Here is a 19,973-nt window from a genome sequence, read left to right as displayed (position 1 = left end):
TAAATATTTCCAAATCAAAAAGGAATACCCTATGTTCTTTAAAGTCTTCAAACTTAAATATAGTCTTCAACTAGGTCTACTTCAACATGGTGACATTCATCCAAACTCAGGTCCTTACACTACCACTACTGATTCCTCATCAGCCAATACTTCCCCTTCTAACAACCCCACCAAAACCCATTAAACTCTCTCTTTATAGGCCACCTTAACATACGTAGCTTAAACAGTAAAATTATACAACTTCTTGCCCTATTAGACACCTATTCTTTTGACATATTATGCCTAACTGAAACTTGGCTCAAACCTATAACTAAAGACAATGATATAATTCCACCAGGGTATAACATACTTCGACTTGACTATCTAAATAAAAAGGGTGGTGGGGTGGCTTTACTGTTTAAATCTGAACTGAAGGTCACCTCAATAGACATTCATCCACCATCACCTACAAATCTCGAGATTTTAACCTCTAAGCTCCAAATAAATGCTAATAAATCCATATACATTATTTGCTCATATATCCCCCCAGGAAATAACATTAGCACTCTTGAAAATACACTTAGCTGGCTCTCAATGACCCTCCCACAAGAAACCATACTCCTTGGTGATTTTAATATTGACTGGAATGGTTGTACCTCTCCCAAACCTACTACTCATATAAATGTATTTGGCTTTCACCAAACCATTACATTCCCTACCAGGACTCACAAACCTAGCAAGAAACAAACTACCTTAGATTGGATACTAGTTAACAGCAAGACCCTCAATTACAAACCTGGCATTCTTCATGATGAAATTAGTGACCATTTCCTTACCTTCATAACTAGAAAAAAGACCACCATTCCCAATGAAACAATATTTAGAACAACCTGGAACAAAAAAAAATTCAACCCAGTGAACTTCCAAGCAGAGCTCAAAGCATGCAACTGGTCACCCCTAAAATGCCTGCCTCTTGACGAAGCAGTCTCTTTCTTTAACAGTAGATTTCTGAAAATCCTTGATAACCATGCTCCCTCATGTACTGTCAGAACTAAAAACTAACCTGCTCCCTGGCTCTCTAATGAGACTAGGCACAGCATTAGACTGAGAAATAAAATCTGGTCCAAATGGAGGAAAACAAAAAATCCCAATAGATCACCTAAACTTTAGACAGCTTCGAAATTCCACAAAAAGAGCTATAGTCCTTGACAAAAAAAACTACTACCTCAAACTCCAACAAACCCAACAGCAAAACCCACAAAAGTTCTGGTCAGGAATCAACAAACTGCTTCATCCAGGTCACTCCAAAACTCCTACCCCCTCTAACCTAACTCAAAGCCCTCCCAACAAATTGCTGACACTTTTAATACATTTTTCTCTGAAACTGTCCAATCCCTAGCTAACACCTTACCACCTGTCACCACCACAGAATCTCCTCCGCTGAACAATCTACCCCAAAATTTTCATCTCCAGCCCATTCCCACATCCCTCATTCACACTCTACTTCTTAAACTAAAACCATGCACACCATCAGTTGATCTCCTCCCAGCTGAATACCTGCAAATTGCAGCAGGAGTACTAGCCTACCCAATCTCCATCCTAATAAATAGAACCATTACTGAATCCTACATCCCATCTTTCTGGAAAATCTCACATATTATCCCCTTGCATAAGGGAGGCAACTCAAATGAACTCTCAAACTTCCACCCTATAGCCCACCTCTCACCCCTAGCAAACGTTATGGAGAGATGTATTCACCATCAACTACTGCATCATCTCCTTGAAAATAACCTTTTAGTGGACTGCCAACATGGTTTCAGGCCTTTCCACAGCACTACCACTGCACTCCTATCCTTTACTGAATGCATTAATAAAAATAGAAATAGTAACCTGCTCTCTTCAGCTCTCTTTATAGACCTTTCCAAGGTGTTTGATATGGTGAACCACCAATGACTATCAAATATTCTCAAATCTCTTTCAATTGATACTCAAGCAGTTAAATGATTTCATTCATACCTTGGAAATAGACAACAAGCAGTGCGCTGGGAGAACAACTTATCCTCCCAGCTCCCGATCACTCTTGGAGTCCCACAAGGATCTATTTTGGGTCCACTCCTCTTAAGTATTTTCATTAATGATCTAAAAACCTCCCTTCCCCAAACTACCTGCATACAATTCAACTCTAATCTGTGCTGCTTCCTCTCCAGCTGAACTCCAAAACAGGACACAAACTGTATTCACCTTAGTGGAAAAATGGTTCCACCAACGGTGTCTCCTCTTGAACCCCAAAAAAAAAAAAAAAACTACTACTGTTTACGCCCACACAGAAGACCCCTCCACTCAGTCTCTTACTTACCTCTAATAATGGTACTGTCATCACTCCCGACAAGACCACTAAACTCTTAGGTGTAACAATAAATAATAATCTCAACTTTGACACACACATTAACATAGCAATTAAATCTGTAAATAGAAAAGTTGGTTTCCTGTATAAACTCAAACCATTTCTCAGCCAAGATTACTATTGCTCAAACTCACCTGATTTCAACCCTTCCCTATGCCTCCCCCATATACACAAACCTAACCAAAAGCAATTTAAATAAACTGGCAACTTCTTACAACAACATAGCCAGATTTGCCACGGGAACCCCATTTAGAACCCACCACTGCCAAAATCTAAAACTACTAGGATGGCTGGAAATACAAAATCAGCTACTCTACCAGCAACTCACCTTTATCCACAAGATCTTACACCATCTCACAAATACACCTATACTTGGTAACCTCTTCAATTCTTATCAAAACCTTCCAGCCCTATGTTCCGCAAATAGGTTACAAGTAGCCACCTTAAAATCTAAAAACAAATCAGGGGACTGTCTGTTTTCTAACTCTGTTGGTAAAACTTGGAGCAAACTCCCAATTGAACTAACTTCTACTACATCCACCCATCTTTTCAGGAACCAGTTAAGAATTTTCTTAAAATTCCAATGGCTTTGCCCATGCACCAAGCCCGACTGATACTATCTTCCCTTGCCTTTAGTCTTTTTTTACATCAATTCTTTTACTTTGCTACTGCTCTCTCTTCTAAAAATATTAATAATTTGCTCTCTTCATACCCATCACTGTGCTGTATCAACTTCCTTGACACAATATGTTAACTGACTAATGCTTATATTTGTCTATGCTAACTGTTGCTCCAAATGACTGAAACTAAAATCTTCATAGTGTTCCATGAATGTATAGTTATCTAACTGTTTTTGAATATATAGTTATCTATCTTCATAGTGTTACCCTATTTGCCTACTGCTGCTGAAATAACAAGTGTACATGAATGTATAGTTATCTAATTGTATTTGAATGTATAGTTATCTATTTGCATTTTGTATAAACTGTTCTTTTCTCTGAGCTTTTCTCTTCAGGCCGCTACTGAAAATGGACATATTCCAGTTAGACTAGCCCAGTCAACAAATGTAAAAATAAAAAATAAATAAATAAATAAATTCTGCTGATGAAGAAGGAAGATCTTATACAGAATGTTAATTTTATTTATTGAACCTATGCATTGCATCATTAGCAGCTAAACAGTATTACAAACACTGCATAAAACACTGCCAAAAAGCAATGCAACCAAAGCATAAAGCATCCATTTATAACGCATATTTTGGTGTATAAATATTGACAGAAAAAGCAAGTAATAAACAGTAGAAACACTAAAATCAAGAAGAACAGCATCATTATTTTCATGAAAATGTCATATGAAATCAATAGAAAGTTATTTATGAATCTCTTGAAAATCTTTATTGAATGAAAGAGCTTCAGAAAATAGGGTCATGAATTTCACAGGCAAAGAGCAGAGTAGAAAAAATAATCTGACCCAGAGCCCACCAATAACATTTCAAACTCAGTCAATTCTTCACTAAGTTAACAAAGAAGACAGGCTATCACGTAGTGTGCCACCAACTCTTTAAGCAGCATCCATTCCATGCAATGCTTGGTATATACAGACCAGTATTATCATATTCAGATCTAAATGCCACCAGTAGTGTGGATAATGCAGGTCTAGTGTTGTGCATATAGAAAAGCTCCAGTGAGGATTCATGCAGTTGCATTATAAACTGAATGAAGTTTGCCTCAGTCTCAGCTATGAAAACTCAGATAAAGATCATTGAACTAGTACAAGAGACCTGAGCATACACAACTGTAAGGAGATCACCTGTGCCTATGATGGAACAATGAAGATGCCGCAGCAACAACCAACCATCACCTAGTGATAATCTTGAAGGGTGACCACTTCTCACAGCTAAGAGACAAACTCTTACCTATTACTTTTGTAGATGGCTTCAGACAAAGTAAGGAATAGTAAAGAACAGCTGTGGGTCTCAAAGTGTTAAGAATATTCATAGCCTTCACCTTACATAGATTGAGCATTGGGTGAACACTCCTTGTCTAATCAATGATATCAACTAGACTTTTTACAAGTAATAATAAAGAAGACAGGCTGACAAAAGAAAATGTATGAATGGGCATCACCTGTGTATTAGCGGACCGGAGTTCCTCTGTGGTGATCCCTAACTGGGAAAAGCAAAAAGAAAATCTGTGTAGGTACAATACTTTAAATATCTCCATGAAATAACATCTCCTAAAAGAAACATGGATATCATGAACCAGTTGGTGCCCAGAATAAAGTCCCAAGGAAAACCACTTTTAGTAAAAGAAATTATGTCAGAAATCATTTCTACAGATATCTCAAGAGGTAAGAAGCAAACCATTTAAGTATTTAGAAGACAAACTGCAGCAGGTTTGCAGATATTTCAAGAGGATTGCCTGATCCTTGGTGTCAAATGCAGCTAAAAGCACTTTATATGCAGTAAACAGATAAATATTTAGAGATAATTTCCTGCGCTAAAATCATCATTATACCATGCGATGTTCGCAAAAGCCGACAAACGTGTACGCTGATTGGCTAATCCAACCAGCGTGCACATAGTAAATCCTACAACAAATAACGGAAGAAGTCCGGTCGCTAAAATATCATGCTGCGGCGACGGCAAATAAACATCACCAAATGTAACACCAAAAACATCTAACAATTACACCTAATCACACAAAACTAACCAATTCCCTTATTACAGTCCTCAGTCCCTCACCTCGAACACTAATAAAATAAAATGTCATGCAGTCGCAAATACACCACACACACTACATAACCACCACTTATAATACAATAAAAACAAGCATTCTGATAAAACCATTCACTCAGCTATATTCCCTACAATACCTATACACAAACAACTCCAAAAATGTACACACTAAAAGTAAACACAGCACAAATCCCTCGCAAAGTCAAAAACACACACCATACCTAACTTCCACATCAGCATACACCTTATAAAAGCGCATACAACACCACCATCTAGTGACCAATTAGTAAAACTACATATTTTAAAAAAATTAATACAAATTAAAACTACACCACATTTCTAACATACCTATAAGTACTAAAACATAACTACACGTTATAAAGTTCTACACTGCTTAAACTATATTATACCAAGCACCACCTAGCCCTTTTGATTACATCCCTTCAAAAACCTGCACGAGCGCTGTTAAACAGAAACACTACAAGCTCAGACAGGAAAAACCACCCAAACAAGAGACACCATAGATAGAAAATAATTAAAAAAAAATGGAAGTAAACTTTGAACTAATAAGTGACAGTGAAATAGAAGAAATATTTAAGAACATACCACAAACCACAATGAAACCATCAACAAGCAAGGAAATTCTCCAACCACAAGAACAGGAATTACTACAGCATAACACGGCCCTTATAGAAGACAACAGTGTGACAAGCCATACTCTTCAGAAAGGTAAAAAAACATTAAAAGCCTATTCCACTCAGAAACGTAAAAGACATGCAGAAAAAACTCTTAAACAAATAGAAACACTAGAATTAGAAAAAGAAGAATTAAGTACAAGGAAACAAACACAGTGGGCTATAAACATATTTCAAAACTGGAAAAAACAAAAAAAACTACAACATAGACTTCCACACTATTACACCAGAAAAATTAAACACAATACTTAGAGAATTCTATGCTACAGTATGAAACACAAAAGGAGAAGAATACGTAATAAGTACATTTGTATCCTTACGTGCAGGACTAAACAGATATATAAACAACCCACCATTAAATAGAAAGATTAACATCATAACAGATATATCTCTAACAAATGCAAATAACGTATTTAAGTCAGTAATTAAAAATTGCAGAAGACAAGGAAAAGATACAGCAGAACACCACCAGCCACTCACAATGCAAGAAATAACACAACTGAGAAACAGCCAAACACTTTCCCCAAACACAGCAGATGGACTAGTAAGAAAAGTATGGTTTGATATACAGTTACACTTTGCACGAAGTGGGAATGAAGGAGTACGATACCTCACAGAAGACAGTTTTACAATAAACAAATATACAGATGGCACAGAATATGTAACAAAAAATTTCAACGAACATACAAAAAACCACAAAGAACATTATGATGTTACAAAACATTTGCTAAGAGGATTCATGTTCGAAAACCGCACAGACCCTTTATGTCCTGTAAAAAGTTTCAAAAAATACTTACAAAAAGGGCCACCTAATACAAAACAACTGTTCCTCCACCCAAAAAAATATCCACAACATGTACTTAACAAAATGGATACATGGTACACAACACAACCAATGGGAAAAAAATATCTTGCAAACATGTTACCACAAATCTGCAAACAAGCAAACCTATCAAAGAGATACACAAACCACTCCTTAAGAGCAACAGCAGTAACATTACTGTCACAATCAGGGATGGAAGCAAGACAAATAATGACTGTGACAGGACATAAAAGTGAAAAATCACTAAGATCATATTATCAACCTTCAGTAGATGAATTTAAAACATGGGGAAAAATAATATCTGGAACACAAGAAACACCAAAAATTCCAATACATGAAGACAATATCAATAACACAACAGACAACGGACCAAGAAAAAAAAATGAAAGTCCATAACACAGAACATCCATACCTGGAAAATGAACCAGAAAAACCACAAGACAAACAACAGATTATAAACTATGGAACAATAAACATCTACAACATAGAAACCCAACAAAATAAGTAAGTAAACTCTAAATTTATACTAAAACCATATATATAAATATATATATATATATATATATATATGGGTCTATCTGAGTTCATCGACATGTTAAAATGTCGAAAACGAATTAACCGACACGAGAATGTCGAAAGTCACGTCACCGACGCCAGAAGATCGACGAGGCAGAAGACCGACGGAAGAAGACACCGACGCTGAGAAGCTGCGATGGGGAAAAGATATGTAAGTCTGCGGTAGTGACGGACGATAGGGTGCGAGTAAGGTAAGTGTGCGATGCTGGTGTTTAGTAGGGGTAGGGGTGGGATAAGTGAGTTAGGGTTAGGCGGGTTAGGTGAGTGTGCGAGTAAGGTAAGTGTGCGATGTTGGTGTTTTGTAGGGGTAGGGGTGGGATAAGTGAGTTAGGGTTAGGGCGCGGGTTAGGTGAGTGTGCGAGTAAGGTAAGTGTGCGATGTTGGTGTTTTGTAGGGGTAGGGGTGGGATAAGTGAGTTAGGGTTAGGCCGGTTAGGTGAGTGTGCGATAGTGACGGACCTTAGGGTAAGGGTTTGGGTCAGGGTTGTGGATAGTTGTGTATGTATGGGTTAGTGTTTGTTTGTAAGGATTTTGGTGTGCTTGTGTTGTGTGTGTGAGTGTTGGATAGGGGATGTGTTTTGTTTGTTGGTATGTTGTGTCGGGTGTATGCGATGTCGTGTTTGTGAACTGTCGATCTTCTGGCGTCGGTTATATGAGTTTCGCTGTTTTGGTGTCGGTTATTTCGTTTTCGGTATTTTAAAATGTCGATGAACTCAGATAGATCCATATATATATATATATATATATATATATATATATATATATAGATAGGATGCAATATATAAACATAAAATTAACTATAAACACAATTTCTCATTACAGATACTACACTAAGAAGAACTCAAGCCAACATATGAACATAGACAACCATCAAGACAGAACCAATACAGAAATATAAAAGAAACTACAACAAGAAGACATACCAAAAGCTTTAAAACTATGAAGACATACCAAAAGCTTTACAACTATATCTACTAATACAATTATTTCCTAACATTTCCTGAAAAATTAAAAAATAACATGTATTTAAATTAAAACAGAAATAAACAATAAACACAAACTGAAAGTGTGGACTATTTTATCTCACAAAAAGTGGAAGAATAAAAAGAAAAGCAAACAAAAACCTAAATAACAACAATACAAAGATAATACAAAACAAACTAACACCATAGTATAATAGCAATAACCCACGCCTGGGTGTGGGTAATGCTGGATTTACCCACAGTTGTCTTTGTTTGGTCCCTCGGCTCGGGACCAAACCACGCCAACCGTGGGTAAATCCAGCATTACCCACACCCAGGCGTGGGTTATTGCTATATTCTCCCACTTAATTGATTGTTGGCTCCTTCCAGTTCACATACTGTTAAATTGTAAAGTCTCCCAGCATAAAATAAGAATGTTTTACAGTAAACAGACTTATATTCCAAGTGAGGGCAAAATGCTTATGATTCCTGATACGTTCATAAGCAATCTCCTGACAAACTCTCAGTATCTACAGTTTAGATCTTGGTAGTCCATGTCTCCTGGATCAGTTTTCTGGTGTGGTTTGCTGAAGAGACTCTTTATTTGGTTACAGAACTCTCTTTCTGTACAAGAGTCAAACAGCTCCACATTTGCTCACAAAATTATCTCTCGAAAAGAGTCAAACATCTCTGTCATTTTGGGTGACACACCTTGTTTTCAGCAACTAATCAGAGGTCAGTCACATTAATCTCTTCTGCTACAGATTTTTCACTGAAATTAAAGGTGGTTTATACTGTGGAGGATGAGTTTTGCCACTGCTGCTAAATGTGAAGGTAAGCTGTAATCACCTACCAAATGTGATGATTGACTGGCACAGATGGGGACTGAATCCCACCACTTCCACAAGCGTAAAGTAATAGCAAGGAAAGTGCACAACATTTTTTTTTTCAATAACTAGTGCACAAGTACAACAACAGCATAAACAGAATATGTACTTCTACCCTAGGCATGGGCTTCCAACCCCCATACCATACTGTGTCTTTTACTACTCTCACTCTCTCTCATTCTCTCTCTCTCTCTCTCTCTAAACCAATGTCTTCCCATGCCAGTTTATCTACAGTAATGTCTTCTACATAAAGTAATATTTTCACAAGACACATACACACATACACAGAATTCCCAAGGAAGGCTGGGAGAACTGTTCAATTCTCCAATGCTTTCTTCCAGGTGGGGTAATACTGCCAATAGTAAGTGACAGATGTAGTGCCAGACATTTCCAGGCCACAATTTGCTCGAAAATTGAAAGAAATATTAAATACATTAATTAATATATCTTTCACTGGCAGTAAACCTAAATAATCTTATGGGCAATGTGTGCCATACAGCTTACTATCTGACAATGCTGATAATGATTACTGTCTTGTTGGATCAGCAACAGTGCATAAATATGCCTATAATAAATAAATATCGGCAACAACAAATTAATAATTTTCCTAAATAATAAAGAAAATAGGGCATACACAGAGTAAAATAAAAGTAGGTCAGTGTACAAACACACACACACACACACACACACACACACACACACACACACACACACACATGAAACCAAAGAACCAAAACCATGCTGTATCCTCACCAGAGAACTTACTTCATTGTAAGTTTGTTTGAGTGCTTTCATCTTAAAAACCAGGATCTTCTTCAGAAAATAAAGTCTTTTAAGAGACACTCCATTTTAAGTGTGCAATGATCATGTGATCAAAGTCATTTGCTAAAAAAATCTTATGATAAAAACATCATGCTGTAAATGTTATATGGCATTTATCAACCCCAAGTTATATACAACATGGTTTTTGTCATTTTGATTTCTATTTTTTCTATTACACTGTGAAGCTACTTCTGTTTTTTCTTGGTTACACACACAGGAAAGACAAATAAGCAACAATAAAAGTAGACTGGATACATGACAAGTTCCCTGTCTGGCTCACTACAGACATACTGATTCTAAATAAATAACTAGTACTCAAAGATGGTTCTACACAGACAAGACAGCATTATCACACTTTATGTATTTTCTTACCCGTTAATATAAAATGCCCTGCCCCCGAGTATCCATGGGATCATCATTCTGTTGCAGGGAAGGTAAGCAATAAAACATTGTTTTATTCATTATAGCAACAGCCGGGTTTTGTGAAAACACCAGATCATCTGCTTTTCTTGAATCCTGAATCCCCTTAGAGGTGATGTTGTAACATATCCCACTGGTCTTTCATCTTTATTTGCTATATTAACAAGATGTGCCAGCATATCTGTGGATTCAACACATTTCACAGACATGCCCTATCATTTGAAAGCTGGAAAAAAAACAATGTTATTCATTTCTAAACATAAGAAAAACACACTGCAGATGAACATGAGAGTGAAAAAGAAAAAAAAAATAGGCATTCTATTTAATTTAGTATGACATTACCCCGGGATTCACATATCTCCATCTTAAGAACCTCAAGTGAGACTTATGTAGGCATCTCTCAATAAATAAAGCTTGAGACAAGGGCGTAGTATTTTCTAACATTACTCCATACCTTTTCTAGATAAGTCACCTGTATTACATTTGGCACCACCATAACAATATTGGCTAGTCATGTAATAAAATTGCAATACTAAAATCCATCCTATAAGCTTCCCATTCTGTCCATTTAGTCTATGTAACCATTTTAAAGGTTTATGGTCAGTAACTACTGAGAACTTCCTGGTATATAAGTAGAGTTGTAGTTTAAGCAAAGTCCAGACTATACACAGACATTCTTTCCCTGTGGCTACATAAGAATGATCCTAGGTCAAAGTCTGAATTCAACTACACCACAGGATGCTCTTTTTTCTCTGAGGAAACCTAAGTGGAGCCCCCATAGTTAGAAGCAACTACCTGAAGAAAGAATTATTGAAGATAATCAGGAATAGTTAATACACGGGGTCCATTAAAAGCCTCCTTAAGTTTTTGAAATGCCTGCTCACAAGCTGGTATACAGACAACTCTATTTGGTCTATTTTTCCAAGTAAGGTCTATAACGGGTAAAGCTATTACACTATATTGTAGGGAAGCCCATTTCTTATAGTATACCGCTGTCCCAAAGAATACACATACTTGTTTCATTGAAGCAGGAGTGGGCCATCTCTGAATATCCTCAAGCTTGGCAGGGTCTGGCCTAATCTCTCACCAAACCACTCTGTGAGCCAGATTTGATACCTCTGCCATGCCCCCTCACACTTGTTAGCCTTGATAGCCAGTACTGCCCTTTGCAGTCTACCCCAAACTTCCCTGTTGCACATAATCTGCCCAGGACCAGCTGTAGCTAGCAATGTCTTCCACATAACCAGGGCATAATCGCCCAGCCAGAATATGATATACCAACCTCTGGAAGGTTGCTGGGACATCCATCATACAAAAAGGTACTTTTGTAAACTCATTCAATCCAAATGAGGTCGCAAGCACTGACCTCTGTCTGGCGGCAGATGTCAAAGGTACTTGCCAGTAAGTCTTGTTCAAGCCAATCATAAATTAGATGCTTAGCGTCATCCAGCTTCTCTAAGGCTTCATCCATCCCATATTTTAGGTATGCATCTGACTCTGTATAATTGTTCAGTTTCCTGTAGTCCATGGAGAACTGGGTGTTAGCATCTTTTTTGTTGGAAACAGCACCACTGATGAGGCTCAGGGACTGTTAGACTTTCAGATTATTCTCAGTTTCAGCATGTCATTCAGTTCCTCTTTCAGGATTTTTTTTAACTCTTTCGGCACTCTGTAGGAAAATTGTTTGATTGACTGTTGGGGTACTGCACCTATGTGGTGTTCCACCAGTTTGGATACACCCTGGCTTACCAATAAGCACATCCTTAAATCCCTGCAGTATTGCTTGGATTTCTTAAGCCTGGCTAAAGATTAGTTGTGGGCAGAGGATCATCCTAGTCCCTGAAGACAGATTGAGAAATCACTGAGGGGGTCTCTATCCAGACCCCCCCCCTTTGTCTCCTCCTACAAGTCATGGTAAATAATGAGTACCAAGGCTTCTCTGGCATGATAGGGCTTCATCATGTTAACATGGTAGAGTTTGTGCTTTGGTCTTTTCTTATGCAACTCTATCACGTAGTTGAAGTCACTCACCTTTGTTACAATGGTGAAATTGTGTCTCACAGGAATTTGTACCATTACATGTTGTCCTACAGAATGTTCTCTGTCATTGTCTATCTTGTTGTACCATTTGTGCTTGTGCTAGATTTTCTATGAACTCCCTAAGCATAATCCTGAGGTTTAGGACATATTCCACAACAAACAGCTTCACACTCACCCTCCCACTAATCATTACTTAAATCTAAGGTTTCCTTACACTGTAACCATTCAGCAACAAAAAAGGGTGGAAAACCTGTGGATTCCTGGGGCACCTTCCTAAATGCAAAGAGATGATGGGGCAGATACCTGTCCCAATCCCTCTTAAACAGGTCTGGAAATGCCCTCAACATGGCTTTCAGTGTAGAGTTGAACCTCTTCTCCAGACCATTTATCTGTGGTTGGTAGGGGGTTGTATTTACATGCTCTACTCCACAGAAATTCTATGAACATGCTAGCAAGTCTGACATGGAGCTGGCACCTATATCCACTGGCATTTCCTTAGGAAAACCTACATGTTATAAATGTCTAGCAAAGCATTTGCTACCTTCTCTGCTTCAAAGGAAGAAAGAGCCTCAATGTCTGAGCACCTACTGGCTCGATCCGGTACTACCAGCATATACTTCTTACCTGTTGAACATAGAGAACCCAGCAGTCCCACAGCATTCATAGCTACCATCTGAAACAATTCCTCAAGCAAAGGCATCAAAGCACATTAGCTTTCTCTTCAGCATTCCAAAAAGATAATCTCAAATCACCAGAGAGAGAGAGAAAACATATACATTAAAAAGATTAATTCTAAATGTAATAACTAGCACAACAGGCTTTCACAAAGTTGCATTTAATTATTAGAAAGTGTTATTTATATGCTAAAATGTTAACTGATGCCATTTTGAACTATTAATGAGTTTTAATTACACTTAATGTAGCCAATGAATTTTGGAACCTGACATCACATGATTTTTATCTCTATTTAAACATGAGCATGAATGATTTTACTTGTAAACCTGATGAAGCATTTGTGAAAGCCTGTTTTGCTAGTTATTACATTCAGAAATAAAAATTTTGAAATTATGTTTTTCTCTCTGTGACCTTATCTTTTTGGACTGAATTTTCATTTGATTGAGCTCATGTTTATCTACGGTTTGGTGCTTGTTTGGTCGTAATTTGTCTTCAGCATTGCCAGCCTTCTGTTATTGCTCACAAATTCTGCAGTGCCTTGTTGCATCCTTTGCAATTCCAGTCCAATAAAAAGCCTGCATAAGTCATCTCATAGTATGATTTATTTCCATATGGCCTGCAAAAGGAATGTTATGGGCTGTGGCCAGAAGTGTCAGTCAGAAGGCCCTGGGTATATACAAGTTTAACAGTATGCTCATGTATGCTGTCTACAGAACAGAGGTGTGTGCTTTTAACACCACTCTGTCCTGTGTTTCACTTATTGTGCTAACATTTTAAGTAATGTCCTATCATGGTATAATTCAGGACATACACTTGTGGCTATTTGTGCTACAGTAACCCTATTCTTTACAGAACTAATGCTGCTGATGGAAAGCTTTAATTTAATTTATTTTATTTTATATTTGTTTACCAATGAATGTACTTTTGCCTCGAGTTCTTCCAAAGGTTCTGTAATAGACTCAGTTCAATTTTCTCTGTCTTTGTAAATGATATTACTTCTACTATTCATCAGCATTTATTATTTTTTTTCCATGTGTTCTCATATTCTTTGTGCTAACTCCCTTATGTAACCTGTGTCAAATTAATATTTCTGATTCATCTATTGGGCTGCATTCACCATACTACTGTTTAAAATGCTCAACTCAAAATTTCCTCTTCTGCATGACTCTGCAGTGGTAAACATTTGCTTTTTGCTGAAAACTCTACAAATTTCTTTTGTTTGTTTTGTTTCATACTCATTTTGTATAACTTGTTTATTTTTCTTTCATACTTATTTATCTCAAATGCATTTATATGGAGTACTGCAAACTCAATCTTTAGAGACAAAACCTGGTAGTTACACACACACACACACACACACACACACACACACACACACACACACACACACAAACACACATACGCATGCACGCACACACTCATGCACACACACACACACACACACACACACACCCACAGACACACACACACACACACACACACACACGCACACACACACACACACACACACACACTTATGTTGATAAGAAATTTGGCATCCCTTTCATTGCTGATATAAATTATTTTTTAAACATCTCCAATAATGTGATAATAAAAAGTGCATATAGATTTTTACATGAATAACTGTGGATATGTACTAGAGCTGTATGCATTTAAGAGCTGGCAATTGCATAATGTATTGCATCACATGCTAGTTCTAAGGCTTGAGGTGTGACATCAGCCTATTAACTGTTTTTGTGCCCTGCTGTCCTTTTGTGAGCTATTAGAGTTATGGATTAGCATTTAGTGCTGGTGTCTAGTGCCATTATTGGTAATCTTGAACAAGATACTTGCATAATCTTGGGTGCACATAGTGCATATATCAACTTCTGTTACGGCAAAAACTAATATCCATCAGCATCCATGCATATTTTTCAAGCCATGGTGTATAAATATTCAAATACAGCATATATATTCTTTTTCACAATTCATTTTCTTAATTTTTGCATTCTGGCCTTCATATTTCCCATTCACTGAAACAGGAAAAACATGCATGAGCTTTAAAGTTGCTCTGGATGCATTCATGTCTGGAATAGTATCCCCATTGAAAATGTATTCTGCTATTTCTATGCTCTCATTTAAATGTATATGAGACACCTTCCTTTAAACTCGTTTGTTCAAATGATGAAACATTTTGTATGGAGCTGCATGCACGATTCTCTCCATTTGCTGGAAGTTTGTGACTTTTTTTATCTTCAGGCAGGCATTCTGGTGATGACAAAGAACCCTCAGCCCCAGTACATTATCTTCATAGCTGACAGAACAATATGGCAGCAGATCAGTTTGATAGTTCATTCACCATTCTGACTGCTTCAGGTGACGGGGAACTTGTAGTTACCTAGCAATGGTCAAAACATGGCCAGTTTGGAGAAGCCATATCACTTCACTGAGATTTATGAATAAATATACCACTGTTTTCTGAATTAGAGTGTAACATAAATATGAGCTGCACTTAAGTTCGATGAAACCTGCAGCAGATAAACTAAAATGTGTGATTTAATTTGCAATACATGTGTTATATGTGGCATGAACATATCTGTAAATGTGAGACCTTTTTCTTGAGGCTGCAAAGCTGTAGCTCTCTAATGTTAGGGACTGCAACAATTATACATAATATATTAAATGCAATTTATCTGCCCTATAGTTACATGATTTGGTTATTCCCAGGCAGAAAGACAAGAGTGAGAAAAATACATTTAGAAGATTCTTGAAATAGGTAGCTGAACTATCAGCATATAAACAGTCTCAGTAGCATGCAAAAGTAGGAAACCTCTGTTGTTGCTTCTGTTTGACAAAAGAAAAAAGATATAAAACCCACAGTAAGAGAACAGCTGAAAGAGAGGCAGAAAATAATAATCCTACAATCTGTGACTTGTGAGTTTTGTTGATTTTGTGTCTGCCTGAAATATGTTTTAAAAGTTCATCTAACATAGCTACACTGCGGTAATTCCTTTAGTAAGAATAGCTAGGGATAAGGCCAGTTGTAATTACATGGCTTAGTTTTCTGTTACCTATTTGTTCAAAATAATACTTTTATGTCTGTTTGTGTACTTCCATATCTTTCTATACATTTATCTGTTTACTGTATTAACTCTTTCTTTTCTAACTAAAATATTTTATTTACTTTACTTTTAAAAAGGTTGCAGCTGTTTTTCTTTTACCTGTTTATTAATTGATGAGGGAATATACTACTGAAGGGTGACATCTTGCTTGTTTCTACCTCTAATTGGCCACACTGTCCTGCTTACATTATCCCTGGAATTCAGAAAGGCTTACCACAATTCAGACAATTTAACTTGGAAGATTTTCATGGTGGAGTAGGCCTCACCAATTCTGAGAATCCTCTCCCATTACTTTTGTCTATTGGCAATGGCTGTAGCCCCAACTGAGTAGTCTCACTAGTAAAGGCACATGCAAACAGTCCACTGGAGCAGCTAATGCCAATTGGCCATGTGTTTTCCCCTGGGCTCTGGGTGCAGGTTAAAGCCAATGAGCAATTCTCTTTGACAAACTCATCTTATCTCAAGGAAGAAAACATGAAGTCCATTTTTTGACACCCATTTGCTCCTATAGGACTGGATAAGGCTTGTACTGTGACTACTGAAAGGTATCACGGAGCTGTGTGTGTGTGTGTGTGTGTGTGTGTGTGTGTGTGTGTGTGTGTGTGTGTGTGTGTGTGTTTGTGTGTGTGTGTGTGTGTGTGTTTGGCTGTGCCTGGTCAGTCTCATTGTAGGAGATACGCATAGGAAAGCTATGTGTACATGTGTGGTGTTCAGTGTAAAGACTACTTGTGGGTGTGAATAGTTTGGGACCACGCCCAAGGTAGCAGTGCCTATTTCCTGCAAACTCTTAGGAAATTGCTGTGTGATTCATATTGGTGCACCTTATTTATACTTGAATCTGTTTGGCACCAGTAGTTTTACTTGATAGACCAGACACCTGGCATCAATTCACACAGTTTGGCAGTAGTGGGATTCAAACCCCATTAATCTGTGGCCTGTCAGACTAAGCATTCTTTAAATTGGTTGTCAGTGATGGACTTCCTGATCCATGTGTCTGCCCCTGTCCATCTAACCTTTACATTCAAAGGCAGTGGTAGGACTCTTCCCTACATTGATTGGCAGTGGTGGGCTATAACACCCCCCATCTGACCATCAACCACCAGTCAGAAAGAAAGCAATCTAAATTCGAACTCACCCTAGATTTAGTTGTGTAGAAAAGCAAACAGTCCTTTATTAACAGTCTGTTTCTTCACAAATCAGATGCAGATCCTGTTTGTGTGCTGCCTGCTAAAAAATGGTAGCATGGGACTTTCAAAAATATGAATGCATTTAAATTAAAATATACTGATTACTCTGATCTGAACTGCAGTGTGCCAAGGCTTAAAAAAAGCATCCAACAAAGAGAGCTGCTTCCAGCAGAGCTGTTGTACAATAGCACAGTAAAATAACATTGTAGTACTTCCCATTTTTAGAAATGTATGGGAATTAGAGAACAATTACCTAAAAGTTAGATGCCAGTGGATTCTCCATTTTTATGATTTCAGTATTGTAGCTGTTCACAACTATAACTAAAATTGGGCAGGAGATTGATAACTTGCAAACTGTATCTTATTTTTTTGTCTACTGACTGGATAGGGATATTTTCCTGTATGTTTGTAAAACTTCACAACTGGCACAATTTGTACACATACAATACTGGAAGCAGTACACAGTATACTGTTATTCATACCAGACAGCATCTGATATGTCACAGATTTTGTAAACTTTTGTCTGACTTACAACTCCCTCATACTCAAAATGTTGTGTCTTTCGGCTTTTCCCGGTTAGGGGTCGCCACAGCAGAACTCTGGTCCGCTAATGATTGGTAGTTGATTTTTACGTGCCGAGTTACCAGCCCTGACACACAACCTTCAACGAAGGTATGCCCATTCACGTATGTCTCCACGCAGAAGACGCTCTAGCTGAGAATCGAACTGGACAGCGTCTGACTGTGAGGTGACAACGCTACCACAGCACCACCACCGCGGGTATACCCAAAATACTGATCGAAAATAGCAGAAAAATACTACAACAGCAGTAAATGCTTTCTGCTATGTTTAATGCTATCAAATGCTTCTGGAGTTAATGTACATGCCTTTAATACCAGAGACATCAGAAAGTTGTAGGTTTAATCCCTAAACTAGACAGAAGGACGCATTGTCAAATATTGACTCTGCAGTGCACTTCAGAGGTGCTGTCCTTCCAATAACACTTTGGGCCCATCTGCCTGAGGTAGTAGCCATGTTACATGTAGAGTAAGAATCCTATGGTACTTACAGGAGGAAAGGAAGCTGAGTGTTCCCTGGTGGCTAGGCCAAACCTCTCCTTATCAGTATAAATTACACCTGAAATGTATCATGAGTAAGGGCTATAGGTTCAGTCAGTGGGTTCTGTGCAGTTAATAAATGTAAATCAATAAATTAATAATATGTTAGACATGTCCTTTTATGTCAATATGTAGTGTTGCTTAGAGATACAAAAAGAGCCAATATAGCATTAAAAAGCAATCAAATGTAGCAGGGATGGATCCTTTGCAGGTGGCTATTTAGCACTGCAACTTAATACATCCTATAATGGGAGATAAATTTAATGTTTTATATAGGTCTGCATCGATAAATTATTGCTACTACTTCACCTCCAAACAAATATATTGTGTGTGTGTGTGTGTGTGTGTGTGTGTGTGTGTGTGTATGTGTGTGTAAATGAGTGACAAACTGGCATAAGTAAGTCTCATCCTTCAGAGGGATTTTTTTTTCTTCTTTTTTTTTACAAAAATAAATAGTCTCTTCTTTTGCTTACCCAAGCTATTCATTTTATTTGTTTGTTTACTTTTTTTAATTCTGTTTTATAAGATGGATCTGCAGTGCAGTTTATTGTTTAATACAGGCATGACCCTGGTGCTTAAAGGTACTTGGCATACAAGCCTCATATCGTATTGTGCTGCTATTATCAGACAGTAAACCACACCTTGTTATGTCTCACAAACCACCAATTCTAATCACATCCTCTTAAATGTAAAGGGCTGCCTGACTCATTGCTTTCCTACTGTATCAGGTTTCTAGATTATAAGAAAGTTATGAAATGATTTAGTAATGTTTCTTTTCTTTGCTCACTACATCATTGAATCTATCAGAGCTCAGGACTGAAAGTATTTGTTTTGTATTTTTACTTCAGTATAGCTTTTCTGGTTGGTTTATGTTAGTGTCCTTCAATATACCTATTTCAATTTTTATGATTTTTCTAATGTAACAATATTTAAAGTTGCTTTACAACTCATACATTGACATCAGGAATAAAATCACTTTCTTGTCATTCTATTGAATAACAGACAGCTTTAACAGAGTTATTTTACTGATTTCAGTGTATAGCATTTTATAGTGTCCTTCCTTATTCTTAAGCTCCATGTTTCTGCTTACCATTTATCTGTCCTATTATTCTTTTTAGGTCACCTGTATAATAGTTGCTTATGAATGTGTGTGTGTGTGTGTGCGTGCGTGTGTGTGTGTGTGTGTGTGTGTGTGTGTGTGTGTGTGTGTGTGTGTGTGTGTGTGTGTGTGTGAATTTTATTAACAAGTCTAAACAGCATATCAACAGTTAAATAGATACGCCGTTGCACTTTTTCTTTACTATTTTGACAGCTGCTACTGTCCTTATTCTAAGTTTGGTCTGTACCAATAAATAGTAAATGATCAGCTTTTGCCATACCTATCAAAGGTTTTTCTAGAATACTTGGTGCCAAGTATGCTACTAAATCATTTATTTTTAATATTCATATCTCAGACTACATTGTGAATGAAAGGAGGTGTCATTATCTACACAGTAATTAGTATGGTTTTGATTTAGCGGCATATATTTATTTTTACAAGCAATTTTT

The sequence above is a fragment of the Protopterus annectens genome, chromosome 6.part0 (assembly GCF_019279795.1).
Source record: "Protopterus annectens isolate FY-2018-M chromosome 6.part0, PAN1.0, whole genome shotgun sequence".
Classification (NCBI taxonomy): domain Eukaryota; kingdom Metazoa; phylum Chordata; order Ceratodontiformes; family Protopteridae; genus Protopterus; species Protopterus annectens.
This window is presented reverse-complemented; position numbering follows the sequence as displayed.